Below are 20,142 nucleotides of genomic sequence, written 5' to 3'. Positions count from 1 at the left end.
GCATTTAGAGGTTCCGGACACAATGTTGTGCTAGAGCAAAGCTCTCACATTGGCTGGCAATAATAGAGTCATTATGAGCAATGTCTTGTGGCATAATGTTGCATAGTGTGGTCACTGGGACAGCTAACAGCCAAGAACTGTATATAAAGTTTTCCTAAACATTGCAATTGATGAAGGCCGATATATACTGGGAACACATCCAGTCCCAGAAGACAATTTTATTCTGCTCATTGTTAGGTACGATGCCAGTGTACATTTATGTGGTGCAAAGCAAGAATGGATAAATCATGTAAAATAAAGCAAATTACAAAATACAAACAGCCATTATATTGCATAGCCAGAACTAACCAATGTGCATATTCCCACACTATGTAACACCAAAGCAACAAGTCACTGTGTCTAAGAATAGAATGTGAAAAACACACCACCTACTGTAAATTAACCATGTTACAAGTCAGAGAGGAGTTTGGGGACTATATACAAACATGAGGCCACAACCATGGTGCTTTTAGAACTTCTAACATCCTCTTTATTATAATAGCCAATTCACTGATCCATATCTAGGTGTATATTTTCAAAAATAAACCAGGAGCATTCCTGTATTGCGAAAGTCACTCACGGTTTTGGGTGATGCTATCGATTCCACTGATCCCCGAGGGTCTCGTATAAAATATAGGAAAAATGCCTCACATACATACACACACATACACACCTAAGTCTTTGTGTACAGCCTTTGTAATTTTGTGAGCCACATTCAGGTTTGTCATGACTTCAAGAAAGCATGTATAGTCACAGAAGAATTTCTAAGCGAATCATGTTAAAACAAGTATCACCAGCTACAATCAATCACAGTCACTTAATAAAAATAGAAAATGTCAATAAATTCTGCATGTATGGTAAAAAGCACATGGTTTAAAAGGTGAAAACAAAACAATCTAATCTAAGGGTGTTTTCTACCTCTAAATTACGTACAGCCCTTCTACCAAAACTTGACATACAAGATGAACCACATGATTAATTATTCATTAATCAATACATATGCATAAGAGGTTCGTTATGGTGTTGACAAATACTTGCTGATTTTATTGAAAAAAGTCTATTAATTTAAATAAGTTCTTAATCATACCATGTAGTCCTATCAAGATCATAAATTAAATAAAATCATGTCAACATGTCAACAGATGTCTGTAGTTTATAAATATATGTCAAGTATAGAGATTCTTCTTGCATCTTCAAATATAAGTAATAAATAAGCAGTTTATTAACTCCTCAGATATAAAAGAAAAAGCCCATCCTAATTCAATGTATACCAATAGAATGTGGAATCACCAAGCCTTCAAATCTTTGCTCATTAATTCTCCGAAAAATTAAACTAGTTTCAGACTAATCCACAGATTGCTATTAGATATAGTAAAATGTACTAACATTTAGGAGATTTCTTACCCTCGCTTAGAACAATATATGTTGCTCATGATCCTCAGCATCTTAATGGGAGTTCTCCATAGACCTAAATAGGTAATGTGCATATTTCTTTATAATCGAACTAGTATAAGCTCAAAAATGTGTTCCAAAGTAGTTAGTGGGCTCAAATACGTACAGAACAGATTGTTAATGTGGACTGAAATATGGCAACTAAACAGTGCCAATTAAACATTTATTAATTAATTTCTTAACAGTGAATAGCATATATTAAAAATAACAAAATAAAACCAACAAATGAATTGCCAACATCAGTTATAGCCGACTTGCTACATAATGAAGCATTTACGGTCACATTATTGTCATTTTCCCAATTTATTTAGGGACTTTGATTGTAGTGCAGGATACTATTTATTTTAATAATACTTTTTGGACCTAAAGGCAAGTGATGCGTATTAGAGGCAGGGCATGACGACGCGCTTCGCATCAATTAAAGAAAAAAAATTTGCTGTTACGCACAAAGTTTATTTCGGAGCTCATAAAATTATTACAATATTGTAATTTCTACAAATAGAGTAGATAAGGATCTTGGTATTGCCACACCTGACGCAGAAAGACCTGAGACTTAACCTTTAATAGTCCAACAGGTTTGCCTTTGATTGATGAGGAGCCAGCTAGGACATTCTTTAAGACTAGAAGAACAAAGAAAGGGTCAAAATGTATGTCCATCTTTGGATTTGCCAACTGTATTAATCTCGTTAAAAGGTGTCTCCACGCAAAAAATACGTTTTGACTATTTTGCATACATGAGATAGTCAAATAAGAAAAAAAAGGATATATTTTTCCTCCCAACTCCTGTAGCGTCCCGGCTCCTCTATGCTGGGTTGGGCTTGCCATAGCCATAACAATTTGAAGCCACCACAAACAGAATTCCAGAAGATGCCACAGGTGGGGTAGGTTCCAGACAGTATAGTAGCCATAGTGTCTGCCAGCCATAAAACACCACAGTAAGAGTCAAACTTGATATTTGGTTGGATACCCTTTAGTGAAGCCTGAGTGTTTCTTCAATTTCCCTGTGCTTGGGCTGTTGGGAATTTGTTTTGCTAGTGGCACGTGATTAAGGAATTCTTACATCTTGGACTAGATTTACTAAAGAGCGGTTTGATGAAACTGCCAGAGGATTTACTAGAGACCACCAGTAAAATGGCTGAAAACCAGTTTCACAAAGCACCACTTTTACATATCGCCCAATTTTTAAGCATGATCAAAATACAAAACAGACAGACAGATTTACTAAGCAACAGACAAAGAATTGGGCGCTAAGGATCACAAATAAATAGTATGTACTGTTGGACCGCAGCTCCCTACGGTGGGTATCTGAATCCACCAAAAACAACCAAGTAATAAAATATTAAAGGGGCGCAGTATCCAGCAAAAAAAAAAAAAAAATAGCAGAATAATCACATGAACATTAATAAATTTAATATTAGTAGATCACACTTAAAAACAATACACATCTATTAGTCATAGGTGACTAGACATCCACCTGTAATAAAAAACCACAATGGCCTCTAACATAACAACATCACAATTGACATTGATCATATAGACAGTGGTCCGGACCACATAAAAAACTGGAAGGTATAATCTTTGATTTTATGTATCATGAAGCTTATGTAGGCGGGTAAATATTTATACAAACTCCAAACTGTAATGGTGCAACTCCTTAGGACTGTGAGAGCTCCTTGCTCATATAAGTACATATACCGGCTCATAAACCTTTTAATTGAGGTACTGAAAAACACGCTAGCCTAGCTAGCTAAAGTCCGGAATCAATAGACACACTCAGGTGTGTAGTATAACGTCCAGTTATTAATGCAATTGGACAAACAGGTTTGGACACCTTAATGTTCAAGTGTCCCTATAGGAGTTATCCAAATTCATTTGAGTGTTGTTAAATAGTGAGCCTCGTTAGATGAATCCTAATACAGCGGTGCCCAAATGTCTACAATCTTCCGCTTTGCCGTAAAGACGTTCATGTAGGCTTGTATGTAACTAGCGGAGCATAGACAGAAGTTAGTCTAGTAGACAAAATGAAATACGTATCACTTATAAAAGTGTACAGAACTTAGCTTTGTAGATCGTTCAAGCACCGAAATAAGCAGTTGTACGTTAATGCTCGAGGAGATGATCCAAGCAGTTCGTTGTACGTTAATGCTAAGCTGCTGTTTGAGCAATCTCCCCTCTCAGAACCACCAATTTGTCAAAATGCAAGCTGCTTGAGCTATATTGCCAGTCAGAACATAAGAGAAGGTATCCTTGACATATAAATATGGGGTCAAACATTATCTATTGATCAAGGTGCAAAAATATAGAATTAATTTATGGGGGCAAAAATTAATTTTGCATTATATTAAGGATGCAATATTATTGTATTATATTATTGGGAATATGAATATATAGACACAAGATCAGGTTAGTGTTACAGTTTTCTTGGGAAAATGGCAGCACTTCTGATACAGCAGCCAATTGATAGAACGCCAGTCCAGTGCTTCAGTAGAAATAGTCGTAGCTAATTTTTATTTAGCCTAATAAAATAAACAAAACAAACACATACAAACACATCCTAGTACGGCTCTAACTAACATAATCAGAGAACTCCCTCTCTAAGGTGGAAGGACCTAATGTCCCACTCACACAAAATACAGAAGTTACATGTAACAATGGCAGGCTCTCTCAGCAGGCCTCCGACCTGTTCCCCAGGCAGTGAGAGCTTGAGGGAACATCCTCACAGCCTTTTAACAGCGCCTCACAGGTGCAACTCCTAATTATCAAGCAAAGTATCTAGCGAGTTGGAAGATCCAAAATGGGCCTAATGAAAGGATCCCACCCTTCTCTCTCCATTCATAACCCCAGGGACCCTACACTGGCTCTTCCTGCAGCAAAAATAATATTTGGGAAGCTCTTATCCAAAACACAAGCCATCTCCCTGAGGTTTTAAAACACATAGGACAGAAAACTGGGACATATATACTTCACATCAATAATTTCCCCCGTGCTTCTGTCACAATATTTATATTAACTGGGCAATACTATTTGATTGCTAATGGGGGCTATAGTTATTTATGATGCACACGTCACACTACCCCATGATATAATACAATAATAACGTCCCCTTACTATAATGAAAAAAAATTACCCCTTAATCAATAAATAATTATTGTCCCATAATTTGTAAATCAATGATGCCACCTCTTTTATTCTGAATGGCAAAGAAGCATGTTTGGCCTATCTAGCCAATCTGAAGCAGATACAGAGAAACCTGTCTTTTCTGTCAGTTTTGACCAAACCGCCAGGTTTTTTCAATCCGCCACTTTGCCCGAGGGCTAGACCCTGGAGAAAATGGAATTATAGCAAAAAAATGTGAGAGCCTTCAAAGAGGACCTTACATGACCGTACTGATTATATCTAGCCTATAGACTACAAGGTCTGGAACTACCAAGAAAGGTTTGTGCAAGGGTTGAAGTAATTCCATAACCATGTCTTCATGTAGTATATTTTTCTCATAATCTAGGGATCAGTCGCAGGTTGGTCTTGAAAGCGGTGTTGTCTGTATGTACTGAAGTAATGTCGCATTCTTGCCTTCCTGGTACTGCTTGGGTATTCACATGTGTGTCTACAATATTGGAATATTCAGGGAAAAATTAAATTACAGTTCTCCCCAGACATCAGTACACTATTTTCTATTTAAATGTGTAGGGGTTGTTTTATAGGTTTTTTTTTTTCCTAACCACTAGAGCAAAGACAATGCCATGTGTGTCTACTGTTTCTATGTTTGTCTGGGAAAAGAGAATCACGGTAAAATAGCCTATCTGTAGTTATTTATACGATGTAGTTTTCCCCTTTATGTTCCATCTTGTTTCACAGCCTCAACTACACCAATTAATTTGAAACAAACACAGCACCATTTCTAGCGTTTACATTTTATACAAATTTCAAAATCTGACTTTGTGCACCAAATGGCAACTGCACAAATTGTAATCTATTCACACTGTACGTTATGGTATATTGTGTCAAATACAAGTATTGTTGATATTAGATATCAGCAGACAATTTCTGATGACATTTTGTAAGGTCAGTATAGGGCAGGGATTGGCAACCTGTTTCTATCAGTGTGCCAGCTAAAATCTAGTCAACTTCAGGTATGGCAGGTGTGTGTGTGTTTGTATAAGTTATACATATTTACATTTAATTATGTCTTCTTTTATGATACTAATATCCCAATATTAATAGTAATGGGACCAACAAAGAAAGGTTCATGTTATGTCCCACAGTAGTGCCCCCAATTCACATTATGTCACACATAAGCGCCTCAAATTATTATGTCATACATAAGTGCCCCCAATTACTGCCTAATTAGGCAGCTGTGTGTGCGACTCACCTCATGAGTCATCCGTTCTGCAATGGGGCCTGGGAGGAACTGCTGCGCATGCGTATCAGTTCAGTTGCGGCGATGTCCTGCAATGCAGACTATCCGGCTTGTCAGACTACACAGTGTTGCGTGCCATATCCGACATGCATGCCGGGGGTTGCCAAGCCCTGGAATAGGGTAGGACCAAACACCCTGGAATAGTCAGCCATTACAAATTGTCAGTGTGTCTAGAGGGTGACTCCTCCAGCGGTGCAACATTTTGCACTTCACTAGGAAGTGGACAGATACGGGAGACTGCCCTACTCTCCCGGGGGTCTGGGATACCTACCCGGAAGTCAGGAGTCTCCCGGAATGTAGTGGGCAAGTATGATGTAATGCCCCTTCACTCATTACTTATTTAAAACAAATGGAAATAACAAAATTAGTATTCTTTTAGAAGACCGTTGTATTATTAAAGGGGATTGTACTAAACTGACAGTAGGCAGGACTTTGAAGTTACTTTTTTACATTTTCCTCCACACACCTTTCAATCTTTCTCTGAAAGCTGCAAAAGGTGAGGCAGAGGCCTGATACTGAGGCACTTCCTAAAGTAAGAAGTAGACACCTAAGTATGTTCTGGGCAGACAATTTTTTTTCATACACTGTTTATTGTACGGGTTTAACAAAGTACATCAAGATAACATTGCTAAATACCTCAATAATGCACCGTACAAATGCATTTTTAATTTCTAAAAAAGAAAGTAAGAGGAAGGGGTGGGAAGGGGAAAGGAAGAGATACAAGAAGGGAGGGAGGGTTGTAACTTACATCCTATAATGCCATACACTTAAATTCAATGCACATTGTTACAAACACACTTTTTCACGACATTGAGATTTAATGTCATAAAATATAACCATTTTAAGTTTATAATTAAGATTGAAATTAGGTTTAGATCCAAGATTAGAATCACATTTGTTTCAGAAAACACAGGTCAGGTAAACTTGCAACTTAGAATTGCAAAATTCTCATAACTAAAGGACATTAAAGTTGCCTCATTAACGACCACTTGGTTCCTTCAAAAACTTGCAGAATTTGAGTTTGACCACAAGGCTAATAAAGTATCTATTTATCATAAAACCCCTTAATGCCCTTTTCTAGGTCTCAGAATGTAGCTCACCTACCAAAATATAAGATATCTAACAGTTCTGATTTAACTTCCATAAAAGTCAGGGGCGCACGTACAGTCCATTAACCAAGTATGGCTTTCCTTGCTAGTGTAACAATAACCCTTAATAGGGGTACAATTTGAGGGTTCAATATTCGCTCCTTGCACACGTCAAAGGAGGCAAACAACAACCCCTCAGGGTTTGTCTGCAACTGTATATTAAAAGGTAACATTTAGAAAAGACACTAGTTTGTTCCAAACATTCATACTCTTCGGACATGCCCAAAATTGTGTATCAAGGTAGCCTCGAGTCCAAAAAAATCCAGTTTCATTCTTCGACATATGCGTCCTCTGGGATATACGATGGGCAGACAATTTAATGCACTATGCCTCCACATATAATGCAGTTAGTAAATGATCCTTAATGACTTACTACAATAAGGGGCCCGGGCTGTTGCTGGAAGATGTGTGTGTGTGGGACAGTTATATAGGCGACATTAAATAGTACACATTAAGAAATATAATCTCCAAAAATATAGAGTACTTCACCTTAAATAGAATGAAGTGGACTGGGTGCACACAATGCTCAAAAGAATAGTAAAATATAAATATATATTACAATGCAAGCAAACTGCACATATTATTCATAATGAGACATATGCAATGTTTTGGAGGTAATACTTTTGTAATCCTAAAAAGGTTTCCTTGTAGGTTTTTCCTAAATAAACAATGTTGCCCTGTCTCATGCACAGGGTGACCTACATCTTATCAGCTGAGAAAATTAACCTGGAAAATTTAAATTCTAGCTTTATTTGCTTCTTACAGCTCTTAAACGGAGTCCTACACCAGAAAACTGAGGGGGGGGGGGAACATCCTTCGAAAGCAATGAGAACAGAAAACTTTTTGAAAAAGCAATCTGTACAAGGCACAAACACTGATTTATTATGATTAAGCTGTATTTCCATTCACCATAAATGAGTCATAGATTTTTTGTCATTTCATCCAGAAGGTTAGTTCATACTTGCCAACTTTTCCTCGTTGGCTGCAGGGAGATCCCGAAGGAGGTGGTAGTGCAGGGGCGGGGCTTGACAAATTGCATCATTTTGGCCCGCCCCTAAACGATTGTCACAATTTTGGCCAATTACAACAGGGGCTAAGATGACGCGATATTTGAGTCATTAATCCCCGCCCTCGCAATAGATAAGTGGCGGGACCGGGAGGTTGCCCTGCTCTCCCGGGAGGTCTCTCAGAAATGCGGGAGTCTCCCGGACATTCCGGGAGAGTTGGCAACTATGCGTTAAACAAAAGCAGCTAATGAATCTCTAGAGACTGAAGTGTCTTTTACGTTTCTATCTCCATTACTGAAGTCATGTTGTCTTACCTGTCAGTCTTTGATTAAATCTTGGTCTCCATGAAAATGGTCACCTCCATAGGCATCAATACATGGACATATGACAAAATTTCTGAACAGTGTCATCATGCCACAGAGGGCGAAGGCAACCACATCTTGTACTGGATCAGCATCAGGGAGAATGCCAGACTTTTCAGGGAGTGAGGGAAATCGCCCCTATTTCAGGGAGTCTCCCTGACATTCAGGGAGAGTTGGCAAGTATGAGTTAGTTCACAGATTATGCTTTCATCCAGAACAAAGAAATAGGTTCCTGTATTGTGCCTAGGGGCAAACTACCATGAACAGGTTTTTTTTTAACAACAACTATTTTCATCTTTGTTGGGGGAAAAAAACCAAAAACAAAACAAAAATAAAAACCACCACACACAGCAAAACCATTAAGGGATAACTTCCCCTTAAATGCCGTTTATATATTTTATATACGTATACTCAAAATGTTAATTTTTGCCAATTAAATTAACCAACTGCATCAAGGGTTTACAGGGCTATCCTATGCACTTTTGCAATCGGCAGTGTAGCGTGTGCCAACACTGCTGTCCTCCACCTAGTGCGACACCTAGTAAGTAGTGTTATCTCAATATTCCTCCATCCGTTTACCTACTACAACCATCACTCGGAGTTCATCCCTCACTGCACTGCTTGGAACATCAACATGATAGAATGATGACTGTACCCCTCTTAAGCGAGAAAGACTCAGTGAGATTAGGTCACTTCAGGGAGTAGATATAGAGAAAGCAGATAAAAGGGATAACGTTGATGTATTCCTTGACTTGCTGCATCGTAATGAGATCCTTGGATAGCTGTCAAACAAAATTCTTTTACGTTTTATAGTCCATTCCCACGGGTGCATTCAAATTGAAATTGGATAGTTTTTTGGCTTTATTACAAAAAATAAAATAATTGGACTGCCTTACAATCTGCAGATCTCGAAAGGAAAGAGAAAGTAATCCGCACAGGGTTAGGATATGCCTCATCTAGACAAAGCTTTATGTGGTGAAACGTACGTTGGGGGTTATGGGTAACTGACGTCATTAATGACGTCATACCCGGAAGTAAGAGCTAGTGAGCGGCGATACCGCTGAACGCTCTCTGGCATAATTTATTTTAATGGTCAGTGATTCTATAATATATTTATACATATGCCGCTTTTCTCTCTTCCTGGGCTAGCAATAATCATGTGCTAGAAATCGGCGCCTTGCTATTTATTTACAAGGAGGGACAATGTTTATATATACAGTGTACTACATTCATACAGCACTGGTATTTTTCTGTGGGCTCACAGCATTTATGAACCAGCAAATAATGTCCTACTAAATAACATAATAAGCAACATTGTGTATATATATACAATCTGTATCAAAGCGTTATATTTTCCCAGGCATAGCAGGGGTTCTTTTCATTGATCAGCTAATAATCATACTGAGGGATTATTGACTCTAAACCTCTAATTATCTTATACACCATTGCTATGCTGATCGATTTCTTTTTAATCCATATATAAGGGATTAATAACATTCTTTAACTAACAATGAGATTTCCAAGATTATTTAATCTTAACACCAAGGGTGATTAATTGGATTTTATTATTTGTCTATCATAAAGACCACAGACAAGATATAACATCCTTTTGGAATCCATTATCTGTCAGGATCCACAAATATTTAAATACAGAGAGTTGCCAAACCATTCATGGGAACTATCCTATTTGATACTGTTTTTGCTCTCTCCTATTGGATTATACAGAAATTAATACACCCCTGCTACCTCCTAGCTCTACTATCCGTGGTATAATTTTAAACAATAAATTTTTTGCACTTATTTTTGCACATTTACTTTTTTCTCCTTTTTTCTCTTTTATTTCACCTTTTTATTAAGAGGGTATTTCCATCTCAATAGAGATATGTTTTTAATTTGTTAATATCAATAAAGGCATTTGCCCTATAATAATAATAATAATAATAATAATAATAATAATAATAATAATTCAATATTGGACCATTTGATATGTTCCCACTATACCGACCAGATATTTTTCTGGAATATGAGAGATATTCTCAATTATTCAGATCGGATTAGGAGTGCTCTAATAATCCATTTCTTTCCCCCCCTTTTTTGTCCTACTCAATCTGCAGATCTCAGCTTTTACAAAAGGCCATAGAAGGGAGCGTAATCTATCAGGGAGATCTATTGTGTTGGGCATATAACGTAGGGAATGTTCAATATTCCGAAGTGTTGCAAACCTTCGCTTGGAAAGGCAGCACGTTGACACTTTGGATCGCATTGTGGTCTCACAGCACTGGGGTAATAGGTCCATTCCAACCATGCCCATACCTGTGTGGAGTCTGTATGTTCTCCCTGCGTTTACACTGGTTTCCTCCCACACTCCAAACGTATACAGATAAGTTAACTGGCTTCTGGCAAAATTAACCCTAGTGTGTGTGGTACAGAATATAGATTGTAAACTTCACTGGGCAGGGAATGAATGATTAAATATTCTCTAAAGTACTTCAGAATTTGTTGATGCTATATCTGTTCAAACTACAGGACATCTGTCACTTATACTATAGTAACCGACTAATCAGCTCTAATGCTTTCAATTAGAGCCTGTAGGGGAAAATTTAATTGGCCCACGCACCATTACTTTGGTAATCATGTGCTTTACTATCCTTAGTGCTGTAAAGTCAACGCTTAGTTTTGCTCGCAGCTCTGAGAGAAATGCGCGTTAAAATTACAGTACTAATGGTAATAGTGCGCGGGCCGTGTTACAAGTTTGAATAATAAAAGTCAGGTAAATTTGAAAAGGTTTGTCTACCATTGGACCATACCATTAGAAAAACTCCAAATTTACCCCCTCATCTACATTTATTGGAATGCAGCTACCCACCATAGTTTGAAGAGAAGATAGAGGTCAGCATTAGGAGACCCAACCTATCCAAGTTGGAAAGAGAGGGTAGGACTTCTCCTATTGTAGACAGCCCCTTTAGTTAACAAAAATAGTTAGGGTACAAATATTTTAAATATGACCTCATTACATGTCAATTAAATTCCCCCTTTGGTGTGGGATATCCCCTGCTAAGGTGAAATCCAAATAGTGCCAAAAGGTGAACGACAAAAGGTCCCCGCTATATGCAAATGTACCGGTAACCCCTCCAAAGTTGGGAAGAGAAGGAATTTAGTAAAGTTGATTTGTAAAGTAGAGACTCCCTTTGAATAAATGAGCTTCAAGATAAAACAAAACAAGGCACCTTTGATAGCACCTTAATAGGTGGAGACTGAATAAGACACAGCAACCAGATGAAGACATACATCTTTAAAATACATCTTGAGAAGAAGTGACAATGGGAGAGTTCTACTTCTTGTGAATGGGAGTAGTATTGTTTTTCATGGGATTTAATAATGATTAGGCATGAAGGTTTATTGATTCACATTGTAATAAGAAGAGTTGAATTACTGTGGTTTTTATTATAGTACAGAATTATTTACCTTCGCGTCACTAATTATATGGTTGTGAAAGCGAGTTACTCAATATTGTTTTCTGTTTTATTTTAGAGATGTCTCCTTGTACTATTTAGACATTTTTTTTTAGAATTCCACAACGTTTTGTGAAAGACAGCATTAAACACATGATGTATGTGGGAAATGGCAGTAGCTGATTTATTATTGTAGAAATTATTATAACATTATGAATTAATTTTATATATAGTAAGCTCATCATCTGCCGACTAATGAATGCTAAAGAACAATTGGTTGATGGGGGATTTAAATACCCATCTGTATGGACTAACATACAGTATATCACTTAGTGCTGTGCATTTATCAATTATATCTGATGCGCTCATCTGAATTGGCTGCAGTCTATGTATTTTGTTGATCAGATTTTATTAATCCAGCTGTGTCAGCGACATATTTAATCCATTGTCCCTGTGTTATTAGAGGTCAGTTCATGTATTTATTATCTATACTATATTTTATAATTATAAATCATTTTCATCAATAAGTCAATATTTATTACTATTGTTTTTTTTCTATTTTACTATAGATTACCATCAATCTGGCTTCTATTATAATCCTTTATTTATAGGGTACCACAAAGGGTATGCAGCGCTGTACAGACAGCATAGAACAAAACAAAACAGAACATAGCATTACAAAATAAAACATGCTATAGTTAAAGCCTCAACACAGCTATGAACAGACACAGGGTAATAATTTATAAGGATATCCCAAAACACAATAAAAACTAGTAAAGGAAAGGAGGAAAGGTGGGGGAATGAACTAAATTAAACATTCATTATTTAATTGCATTAGGAATACTTATCAGTGGTGCTCCTGCCTTTCTTTATTTTAATTTAATGTTCATGCTGAGAAAGTGTGTGATAACTCACATTGGGCTAGGTCAGGCCTGTCCAACCTGCGGGCCTCCAGATGTTGTGAAACTACAAATCCCAGCATGCCCTTCCAGCTATCGACAGGTTGTCTACTGGCAAAGCATGCTGGGGCTTGTAGTTTCACAACACCTGGAGGGCCGCAGGTTGGACAGGCCTGGGCTAGGTCATCGCCCTCTTCCGGATGGCATATATATGCTTGAAGAGATTGGTTAGGTTGTTGCATACTGGCTGCAATTGAATTGTGTGGAAGAAATATGGGGTTAGTAGGGAAAGAAAATCCTTGTACTAAGGCCTGGATAGTCCACCTGGATCTGTACTTTTTCCTGACTGGCATTAAGATAGAGCTATGTTAATCACCTCAGTGATGAATCCTTCCGCATGTGTCAGACATTGACTTTATTAAAGAACATTGCACATTACTTCTGCAGGGCTCTTGCGAGCATATTTCTATATTTGTTACTGTACCTGGAATAGAACTGATCACATAGAGCAAAGAAGTGCTTAACTTTACAAGTGATAGTATAAGAGTCTTTTCTTTGTTATCATGATCCAAGTGATCTCTAACCAAAGATCATTTATCTGAGAGTTCCAGTTTGTAAATGTCAGAGTAGAATTAGCTTATAAGTACAAAGTTTTCTTTTTATGCATTATCTCGGTCTTCTGTTAGATAAAGGGACTTGTGAGAAAGTAAGGGAAAGCCTAGGGAGTTTTTCTAAGGAAATCATTATCAGAAATTTAACTTCTTACAGGACAACGGAGTCCTGTAGTTGGATTAATTTTCCCCAACCAGTCTTGTTTCTACAACAGTGGGACAGCAATTTCATGATGTACCGTGGTTATCAGGGAATCAGTGGGAAATAATGTAATCAATTCTAGTACAGATGGCATGTGAGTGTGGATAAAACATACTTGCCAACTCTCCCGGAATGTCCGGGAGACTGCCGAATTTTGTGTGAGTCTCACGGACTCCCGGGAGAGTGTGGCAATCTCACGGATCTGCCCACTTCCTAGTGAAGTGGGCAGATCCAGAATTGGGTCCAAAATGCCGCGATTCGCTGGGAATCGGTTCGTTTGGCCAAAATGAAGCGATGTTCGGAGCCCCGCCCCCCTGCACGTCCACCTTTCCCGGCAGGCTCCCGGATCATACTTGCCATAAGTTGGCAAGTATGGGATAAAATATTTAATATTTAGTAGAAGGGTTATTTTATCTCCAGGAATCAGTTAGCTGCTTGTAATGAAGAGCCCATTTCAGTTTACATAGAACAGGGTAGGACAGGAAGGAGGTCCTGAGGAGTCAGGGAGAGTTATGATGAAATCCCCCTCAGATTACATAGACTGTCTGGAAGTCAGAGCTTAGAAAGAAAGTGTAAAAATAAGACTAGTCTAGAGTTTGGCAAGTACACCATACCAAATAAAAAGAGGGAGCTTTGCTAAGTGCCCTCCATGTAAGCATACCTACCCCATGTGTCTAAAAAATTAACTTTTGGTAGGAAGAGGTACATTGTTGTCTCCAGTATACCTGCTTACACGTACACACTGGAGAGTAGCCAAGAGAGGCCATAGGATAGTGGGCATTCAAAAAGTGAGGTCCTGGGACTACTCAAAAAAATAGGCCTCTTGAAAAAAAAGAAAATAAAATTATAAAGCACTATGGAATCTGCTGGCGCTAAATAAATAAATGTTGATGATGAAGGCAATTTTCTCCTTAAAGAGCCAAAGCTCTTTCAACACCATCAACCACTTTACTGCTGTGATAAGTCATTTGAAATTAAATGGAACATATTTCAAAGTTTAAATAATAATGAGGGAGTCAGGACAAATAAGATTAATGGAACCAGGTAAATTTGAAAAAGGTTTGTCTACCATTGGACAACCGTTGCCATTTAGAAAAACTCCAAGTTTACCCCCTCGTCTACATTTATTGGAATGCAGCTGCCCACCATAGTTTGAAGAGAAGATAGAGGTCAGCGGTAGGAGACTCAACCTATCCAAGTTGTGGAAAGAGAGAGGGTATATCTCTAAAAAGCAGGACTTGTCCTATTGTAGACAGCCCCTTTAGTTAACGAAAATAGTTAGGGTCCAAATATGTTAAATATGACCCTATTACATGTGGCGTCAACTTAGAAGTCCCATTGTTACACAACGCAGGTGAGCTCTAATAGTTGCAATAGTAATCTACATCTCAAACACCCACTTAACATTAACAGCAGTTTTAGAATGCAGCACAATAAGCACCGAACAGACAACCATCCTGTTTTTGCTCCACACTGCTGCATTTGGGAGCATGTGCACACTTTGCTGCTTGTCGCAAAGATTGTAGACACTCAAGTGTTTAAATAAAGCTACAGCTGACACCTCTTAAATATATGCTAGGTAAAGCTTCTACATACTCATTTCCTCTTTTCAGACTAATGTGGTTAGTAGACTTCAATTACATGTAGACATTATACACTTAAGGCTCATACCCACTGGTGATATAAGAGCTAGTAAAAACACATATAAATGGGTCTGAAACTAGAATACATTGCTGCTAGTGATAACATACCCAGTGCAGTTTTCACCAGCATTGAGGAGGCATCTCTAAACGCATTCTGTTTTACTTTTTGCTGTCTCCAGCAAAAAGTATTGACGATGCTTACAGTGAACACCAAACGAAGGGGAAAAAAAAATTACAAACAGATGTGAAAGAAGTTTTTGAATGCAAACAACCCTCCTCCCCTTCCTAAAAAGAAAGAACACATTTGGGTATAAGGCCTGGGAGAGGGGGGGGGTATAAAACGAAGAAAAAAAAAAATCTTGTTTGCATGTCTATCCTCTGTGAATGGTAAAGATGACAAGTGACTGTGTCACTGATTCACAGCAAGTCGTTCCAATGACCTGTACTGTTCTGAACAACCTTGCAGTCAATGTATGGACATCAACATTCCTCCTGTAAACAGCTGTCTTCAATGGGCCAGTGCAGCCATCCAAGACAAACTACAAACATGGCAGATGTGTTTTCATGGGAGAGAGGGGCAGACAAGAAACAGAGTGCCAAGTAGTGACTCCTGCACACAAACTGGCAAATTAAGCTAACTTCTTCAGCCATGAAATTATCTGTACACACAGCATAGTATACACAAACATTATTAATCAAATATATACACATGCAGATTTTAGAATAGCCCTATATATAGTATAATAGGCACTACATGCTAAAATGTCACTGGAGTTCCTTAACAGTCATACAGCAGTGTGGTACTTTCCACTTATGTGAAACAATTGAGCAGTAGAAATTAGCTTTGGCATTCTGCAGATTGCTTTTATCTCTATTGAGCATCTGTTTAAAAATAAAATCTTTCCTTGTGTTTCTTTCTACTGTTCCTCCACCCTCTGTACCTCTTGGCCTGCTTCGCTAGCCCTGTTTTCCATGTTTTCTTTTCTTAAGCTTTGGCCTTCTTCTCGCTGATTTCTACCATCCTTTTCACTATCTGCCCAGATATAATCTGATTTGCTTTACCCTCTCACCTGTGTTTGTATATATTTTTGCATCATGTTGTGTCTTGGTTCTGTTTTCTGTATATGTAATGTACGGCACTGCGGACCCTTTGTGGCGCCTTATAAGTCAAAGATAATAATAATAATAATAATAATAATACAATTTGTAATTTTACCCTGTAATACCTTCATTAGGACTTCCTGTTTTTATCAGAAAGGAAGCAGGCTGTAAATGCCAAAATATTTTCCCACGGAGCGTAAGTTACTCATAATATAGTCAGTTCTGAAATATTATGTAAACGTGTACAGTTGATTTTGAACTTTAAAAGTACTTAAACAGAATGCTGATTACATTATTCTCAGTGTCTGAAAAAATAATGAATCTAAACTATATAATTGTTCATTTAGTTTAGCAAACCTACATTGTATACACCCAACTGTAGTTGTGTTGGAGGTTTTTCCATGACAAAGTGGCCCAAGATATCAAATATCCACCGATAAACTCTCAAACTCTAAAAGTATGTGGTACGCCTGGAGCATTTCATACATAGTAAATGGAACATGTGAATAGAAGGTAAAAAAATAAATAAATTAAACTTTCCTCAATCTCTCTCATTTTACGTACAAACATTTAGTTAAAACATACCATTCATCTACACAGTGGAGGAGACTGGTTTGCGTGATGAACCAATGTTCATTAGAATTAGAGATGCTCATGACCCCCGTGAAGTGGTTTTGGACAAAACCACCCTCGTGTGTTTTGGTTTTGGATTGTTTAGGAAAAAAAATGCAAAATTATGTGATTTTAGCATATTTTTGCTCTTTTTTTGATACTACATTATTATTAACCTCAATAACACTAATGTCAAGTCATTCACAGTCAATTTTGACCACCTCACAGGTCACAATATTATTTTCATACACTTTCGGACAAATACTGCAGTGACCTGGCTGGAATGCTAAGCGACAGAGCAATATGACAAACACACGGCAGCTCCTAGCACATCTAGGACACATTGGTACACAGCAGTGGCAGAAAAGAAAAATGGGGGTCCGCCCTCCTTCCCATCCCTTGCTATGTTGGATCTTAAAAAGGAATTCAAAACACACAAGATCCGACGACGTCACAATGACGTATTGCCTCGCTTCCAATTCCAAGGGCGCGCGACAGCACGGCTCGCTACTCGGATCCCCTAAGTTCGGGAATGGAGGAACCGAGCTTGAGCATCTCTAATTAGAATGCAGCCTATCACAGTGATACAGGACATCTATAACTGTTAGGGTCTGTACCACTGGTGTGAAAATACATGTTACTAACTTAGAAAAAAACAACAACACAAACTCTCTGGTTTTATTTATAATGCAACCACATATTCTGCAGAGACCAGGACTTAAATCAAGGGGTAGGAGAGTGGATCAAGAATGTATCTTAAGAAAGAAAAGGTGTAGTGTAATAGTAATAGAACAGACATCTCATTCATCTTATTTTATGACACCACAGTAAAAGAGCCTCTCTTCTGCACTCTCCAAAGCTACTGTGATTGTGGTCTTGGTTAGATTTAAACTACTAGAATACTGCCGCAATTGTTCTTTTCCGCTTCTTATACTATAACACATTAGGAGTGGCCTATGCAGGGGACATATGGTATTAACCTAAGTTAAGAAAGCATGTAATAAAGCAAACAGCTAGCATGATACGTGGATACATTTCATGTACTACTCAAACAGAAAATGCTAATTCAAGAATAAAATGTAAAACACACACACACATTATATATAAATCTCCATTAGACCGCTCATGATTGGTCAGCCACAATGTGCAAAGCTCTACTGCAAGACTATAAATCAGAAGAAAAAAAAAACCACAGAAAGCATTGAGGGGAATATAACAGTGAAGAAACGTAACTTTACAGAAATGCAAATCATTTTAAACAACACTCACATTGTGCAAATGTAACACAACAAAATAGTACAATGACTATATCTCGACTCAATATCAAGGTAATACAAATGTTAGCTAAAAAGTGCCTAATACTACACATCTGCCCTCATATAAGAATGCCTCAAAACTTACAGTAATAGGCACCTAGGTCAGTCCACACAGGCTCTCACATAACACCATGATGACTTACCTGATGGGCCAGGAAGAGTCGGTGTAGCAGAACAGGCTTCCCCCTCTCTTTCTCTCTCAAAGTCCCAATGAACTTTGCACAGGGAAATAATATACAAGAACAATACAAAGCCCTTAATAAATGTAAATAAAAGGTCGTTAATATATTTAAAGCGCTTATATTCTGACCTTCATCCGCTGATGAGAGAGGCTGCAGAATCAGAACTAAACAACAAAACACACAATCAGCAATGATCGTATTAGAAAAACTGAACCTCTGGGCTTTTCCTTTCCTCCTCCCCTACTGACATCAACTATCCCACCCCCTCATTCCCTCCCCTGGCTAGTGACCGTGTCTACTACTGATAATGAGACCTCCCCCTCCTCTTATTTATGACGACACTGCCCCATACTATGCTTCCTCACATCCTTTGTAAATACACTCTGACGGTGATGTATGTGACACACGTCGTCATCTTCAAAGTACAACTACCCAGGGATAATTGAGCTACAGTAGGCATATGAAGTTTGTGTGAGTAATTAAGTCAGAAGGAGCTAATACGCGTAAACCTGTAAACGTACAATATTATGAGTGGTTGTAGAACAAAACCAATTTACTGCTAAGTCCTTAGAATGGTAATTTTCTACTATTTCCTATTATAATATATCCACTTGTTACATTGTTCCATAGAAGCCTATGCAGAATTGCCAACAAATTTAAAACTTAAAGTGCCACCATACCTAATCAGTATTGTCTTTACTATTCCCAGGCTGCTAATCATCAGTAAAGTTACTGATAGTAAAAATAATATTTTTTTTTTAAAAAAAGAAGGCAACTTTGTTTACACCCAGCAGTAGGATAAAGTCACACTAATGATATGGGGACTGTATAGGATTGTGATCCCTTTTTCTACAACATCTGAGTTCATTTTTTATTTGAAAATATAGAATAGTTATGTGTTAGAAAATACTGTTAGTAAGGGGCCTATTTATTAAACCTCAGTTTCATGTTAATTCCCCGAAAACAGCCGTTTGCGGGGAATAGACACCAATTAAAGTACTTCTCTAATCTATCAACAGTGCATCGCATCTGCTGCTTTGCACTTTTTTTCGTAATACATAGCAGTCTCCATCAGGGGGGTACAGGGAGTACTGTTGTACCGGGCCCGGGCTCACCAGGGGGCTCGATACAACAGCGCAACACAAACTTACCTGCGGGCCCGCTGTCTTGCAGTCCGCTGGTCTCCGCTACTCTGCGCTGATGTCTTCAGCCTGGCTGTCACCGTGACAGTTAGGCACCAGAATGCGATCGCAAGGGTGGAGGAATCATTCCCCTGCGATCATGTGATCTGCCTATGACAGCCAGATCACATGATCACAGGGGAATGATTCCTCCACCCCTGCGAGCCAGGCACCAGAATGCGATCGCAAGGGTGGAGGAATCATTCCCCTGCGATCATGTGATCTGCCTATGACAGCCAGATCACATGATCACAGGGGAATGATTCCTCCACCCCCGCGATCGCATTCTGGTGCCTGGCTGTCACGGTGACAGCCAGGCTGAAGACATCAGCGCAGAGTAGCGGAGACCAGCGGACTGCAAGACAGCGGGCCCGCAGGTAAGTTTGTGTTGCGCTGTTGCTCATGGGGGGGGGGGGCATGATTTCTGATGGCGTCCCTGGTCTCCATAGATGTCTATGGGGACTGCTATGTACCACAATTTAAGAATGAATGAAAATCCTTTTACATATATGGTAATG

At 38.4% G+C, this 20,142-nt stretch overlaps 1 protein-coding gene across 4 annotated transcripts in view; it reads right to left on the bottom strand.

Moving 5' to 3' along the window:
• CARHSP1 (calcium regulated heat stable protein 1) overlaps window positions 1-19,685 on the bottom strand; it is a 53,872-nt gene extending 34,187 nt beyond the window's left edge. Inside the window, exon 1 of one of the 4 annotated variants that reach the window (XM_075179838.1) lies at window positions 19,595-19,685. The gene's annotated coding sequence lies outside the window, so the exon portion shown is untranslated. Of the gene's footprint in view, window positions 1-619; window positions 645-18,404; window positions 18,685-19,594 lie in introns of those variants that run through there. The other 3 variants (XM_075179836.1, XM_075179837.1, XM_075179839.1) reach the window with 3 other exon arrangements.
• Between the last annotated feature and the right edge of the window lie 457 nt (window positions 19,686-20,142).

Source organism: Mixophyes fleayi, chromosome 7 (assembly GCF_038048845.1).
Source record: "Mixophyes fleayi isolate aMixFle1 chromosome 7, aMixFle1.hap1, whole genome shotgun sequence".
In the NCBI taxonomy this organism is placed as follows: domain Eukaryota; kingdom Metazoa; phylum Chordata; class Amphibia; order Anura; family Limnodynastidae; genus Mixophyes; species Mixophyes fleayi.
The sequence above is the reverse complement of the archived record's forward strand: the minus strand, read 5'-3'. Positions and strand labels throughout refer to the sequence as shown.